The sequence below is a fragment of the Dermacentor variabilis genome, unplaced genomic scaffold (genome assembly GCF_050947875.1).
Source record: "Dermacentor variabilis isolate Ectoservices unplaced genomic scaffold, ASM5094787v1 scaffold_21, whole genome shotgun sequence".
NCBI classification, from domain to species: domain Eukaryota; kingdom Metazoa; phylum Arthropoda; class Arachnida; order Ixodida; family Ixodidae; genus Dermacentor; species Dermacentor variabilis.
The window spans coordinates 1,119,516-1,124,591 of record NW_027460379.1 but is presented as its reverse complement, the minus strand read 5'-3'; positions in this window follow the sequence as shown (position 1 = coordinate 1,124,591).

The window sequence follows — 5,076 nt, the reverse complement described above, 5'->3', positions numbered from 1 at the left end:
GTTGTTTCGAGGAGCATTTCCCCTAATAAGTGGGTCTCAGTGTTCCTACCAAAGGGTTACAAAATGCCTTGAGGCGTACCATAGGGAGTTTTATAAATGCCACACGCACGCATCTGCCTAAAAATCCCCATGCCCTGCTTGCATTCCTTAGACATTTTTATGCATTCTGTTGTATGTCACCGTTTGCATCCCTTAACACTCAAGGCGCAAAACCAAAAAACAGCCTATTAATACACTGAATTTTTAGCCTGTAAAGGGGTAGTATGCGAATGGGGGCAGCCAACTCTAGCATGAGAATAAACAAATATTTGTACTCGCATTAATGAAACCAGTCAAAATATAATCTCGCAAATCAGGTAATGAATGCACAACGCAGCTTGCTGATTGTTACATTAGTGTCCCGAACAACATCTTTTGATGTTTATAATTCCTAGTTTCATTCACTTTCCTGTAGTAACTGGGCTCTGACCTAGAATACTCAGTGTAGGAGACTAGCCCAGGCCTGGAAGCCAATATTTAAATCTGAAATAGACATTCATCCCCCGACCACATGGCACTGCTACGTCATCAGAAGCGTGCATCCATGGACATATAGTCTGTAAAATTATTTTTACATGACCTGTAGCGTTACTCTTGCACTAACAAATTCTGAAAATTAGGAAATACATCTGCTATTTAAAGCACTGCTGCAAACCTGTGTGTTTGAGAAATGCAATACTCCAAAGGTGTAATGCAACAAATATGTGTATGAAACCTATGCTGTCTTTGACATTCGTCAGTGTGGCAAATAAGCACTGAGAAATGCCAAGGATATTATAGCTTTCATGTCTAAAACCTTGTATGCGAGTACCAGTATCTTTGCACTGAAAGGAAGTCACATTATTACCAGACTTATCAGGGAAACCCATGTTTCTCTAGTTCAATATTTTCTTTCTTGTGCTCCTATATCCTTGAGTTTTTCAAAAATAACGGGTGCTTGAAATAAGTACTTTATATTGCTCTTAACTTTATCCTGCACCAGAGCCCGTGTTATGTTTATTTCTTGAACACTTTGCAGTGCTGTAGATTATCAAAAGGAAGAAAAAAAAATGACGTAAGTTTGCATTTTAGCCTTCTGTATAACAAGAAGTATGAACCAATCAATTACATACACAAGTACAAAAGAACTATGAAAAACTGGGCATAAAGACAGACATACATTATAGTAGCAGGAATCGATGGTGAGAATTCTAAGAGAAAGGAACTATTAAAAACTGGGTACTAAAGACACATATGAATTATAATAACAGAAATATTTGCAAAGAATTCGAAGAAACAAATAGAATGTCTGTTCAAATCACTCCACCCCAATATTCATCCATGGTTCGATAAGGGATCACAGCTGATGATGCATTTTGCATAGATGGAAGGTGAGGCACAGCTGTGAAATAGGTAGAACATGTAGAGGGGTCACCAAAGGTTGCATGCTGGTTGCACAGCAGGTTGCCTTGATCTCCGGACTCACTCGACACTGATGCGTTGAGCGTGGTTATACGTCGTTCGCAAGAGGCCTGGCCCGAGTGTGCGGCATGGCTTGGGTAAAATTTCGAGGCAACCTGAAAAACACAGATCCATATATTTAAGCACCAAAATAGTCTGTACCATAGGGCAAATCTGAAGTTTACGATCTCCACATAGCAGATGATGAAAACAGACACAAGTCACCAGACTCAAGGTATATAAATGTGCAAGTGTGTAAATGAATGTGAAGAGCTGCTTATAGGATGGAATCCTTCGTTTTGTCTTTTGTGAATCAATAATATTATCTTAACATAAATTCAAGTGTACATGACCCTCCCTATATGTGTAATTAGGGTATTCCACGCCAGCTGTTCCAACCTGCCACACGACCACTTGGAATTTCATTTTGAAAACTGAGGGCCCTTCAATATAGAACAAATCTCAATTTCACGCAATACGTAAAGCAAAAAAAAATTTTACTAGCGTAAACATTATGTCAAATTTTATGTAACGCACCAAAGTATGCATCATAAAATGCCATAGCCAAACTTTGGTTCCTTCATTAAGAGGGCCAAATTTTTAACGACAATGAAGAGAGGCCTTACACTAAAAACTTAACTGCTTATTAGCCACTGCTCAGTTTATTATGGCTGATTAAACATGGACAAAATGGCTTATTAACTTTATTTTCACAAAAGGTACCTACAGCAAACGCTGCAAATTTATGCAAACCATGTGTTTAGGACTTGTGCTATGTGCAAGAATGGTATCAGAAAGATAGATTATGCAGCAGTGCAGAGAGAGGAGGATGAACATGGAAAAGAAGTCAGTTTTGGTGTACGTTTATCGGCCTACTTACCATTGAGGCAGCCCTAGTAAATTTATGCCAAATACCATGTACGAGAGTACATTGCATTGTTTTTAAATTGGTAAAGATTTATCAAAGCAGTTATTGTGTTAAGCAAGAAAAAAATTGTACAAGTGGTGCATCGGAGTTGGAAAATTTGCATCGCATTTCGTCTAATACACATAGCCTCTTGGCGGCTAAGACAAAATGCATGGACTTGAGCATCCCTGCACAGATAGCAGGGAGTCTAAACTGCTTCGAAGTTACTTCTTTCATTGCTGAGTGACTACAAGCCACTTCACTCAAAAAGACGCCGCTTAATTACAGGTATTTACTTGAATCTTTCTGTCAGCTGTCAGCCTGCTGGCATCATCACTAAGGCTGCCAACTCCCTAGTGGACGTAGTCGGGACATGGTGGCGGCAGGATGCAGTGGCAGAAGCCGCCAAAGGCTCCCAACTACCTAGTGGACATAGTCAGGACAGGGTGGTGGTAGGACGCAGGTGTAGGAGCCGCCAGAGTGTACCTGCAACAAATTTGCACAAATGTTCTTAGTCCTACCATGTCACGATTTACAATAAATATTGAGCTGTCTGTGTAACATGGCTACCAATACAAATAAAGGTAAAAAGTTAGGTTCTACGACACAACTAGAAGCCCAACGAAAAAGAAACGGTACTTGTGTTTATGACAGTCAAAACAATGAAATGAAAAATGTGCAACCGATCTGTGCACGGAAGCTCGGTTGAAACCTGAGCTCATACCATCAAGCGATCTGCTAGTCAACTGCAAGCCTGCCACCTTAAAGTGTCATTGTAATTTTTTACATGCATTATTGTAAGCTGCCTTAATACAAGTTAAAAATCTCTTAATATAAGTAAATCACCAAGCTAATTCAATTAACGAATTCCAGTGGTCGTTAATGCAACAAAGTGCAAGCTCGGAATGAAGCTGGCCGAACTGGGCAGTGAAAAATAACAATCTGGTTCTCTACATCTTTTTTTCCTGGCTTTCGCTCTAGCACTGGAATATACAAGAATTTGACATTCCTGATATTTCACCCTGCTAATTTTTATGCCATAATGCATAATACTTCAGCAAGAGCAATAATGCTTTCTTTTAACCGTAAATAGTGATAGAACAAGAAAATTCATTGGAGCCAACATTTTGAGAAGAAAAATCTCCTTCTCTTTGTCGAAATATTGGCTCTAGCGATCCTTGTTCTACGGCTCTTCATCAGTTCAAGTCTCTGTCTTCATGTGTACCTCTGTACTTTCAGTGTTATGTCAATGAAATTGTAATAACGGATCATTAGTAAATGTAGCTGATGCGGAACTCTTGGGCTTGTTGGTAGATAATGACAGAGTAACTGCGCAACATAGAGATACGGACAAAGGAGGCTTTTGTGTGTTGTCTCCTCCAGCAACGTCTCCCCTTTGGGCGATTACTCTGCCTCAAAGTACAAATGTTGCCCGTTGCACAATAATAGTAAAATTCATAAAGACAGGAAAGTGGACAGAAAAATTACAGCAAATAGCGTCATATGCTAATGAGATATGCGAAAGTCCCTGCTACGATTTGTCTCACCCATAATGTGCTGGATAAGATGGCGACTTCTGGCTGTCGCCATTTCCTGAATACCTAAAATAAAATAAATTTCAAAATTATAAAAATACGCAGGACAACAGCAGTAGCCGAGGACATAAGGCATTGTTTAGTACAAGAAGGTAAATTAATCTTTGATACACGGCAGACGAAATTTCCTTTAAGTTAGTAGAAAAATACACCACACTTCATTCAATACTGTCAGCGTTTGTTGGTACAAGAAAAGGTATTTCTGCATGGAAGCAGCAAAATAATAAATGGCCTCCTACTTTTACAAAATATGCTGCAGCGACTAAGCCAACTACTGCTGTATATACTTAAAATTGTTGTATGCACATTACAATAGCCAAGACAGGATAAACTTGGGTTCATATGCAGCTCAATGGAAGGTACAACTTTGTAATCAACTCATTTCTGCTTGGCAAATATACGCGCTAACATAAAACTACAAATAAAAGGACCCTTTTTTCATAAAACACCGGACTCAATATTAAAAATTCAGTAGCAATATTACAATTTCAACACATAACACAGCCAGGTTTTGTAAGCCTAGTAGGATTTGCTATATAAATGTTGCAGCATATTCATGCTTTTAAATATTTACATCCGTGAAAATAAAGATTACGTAAAAATAATACATTATATATACGCTTAGATAGTGAGATAATGTGTTTTTCTACTTACAGCCAAATGCACATAAAATTGGCTCTGTTTCAGCGCTCTTAAAGCGCTGTGTCAGTTCGCTTGTGCATGCAGCCGCTTTACCGCTCTTAAAATATCTGTGCTGCCACATCGCCTGACACTGCCATACAGCGTTGTAGCGCTTTTATTATTCGCGGTAATGTACCTAAAGCGCTAGTAAATCTTCAGAATACACAAGCTGTCTTTTCGACTACATGTCTTCGCCAGCGCAAGTCACACTGGTGCTAGTATTGTATCTACACTTCAAGTTACGCAATACTTGATATTCTACGGATTTTTCGATGCGACAGGCCACTCGTCACTAGAGTCGTTAAGAACGGTGTTTCTCCTGGCAGTACAGCATTGCAGTAATTTCAGATGCTCTCCTGAGGCTTCCGTCTGCCAGTAGTATTTTCGCATACATAAGCGCACGCATGCCTAAGA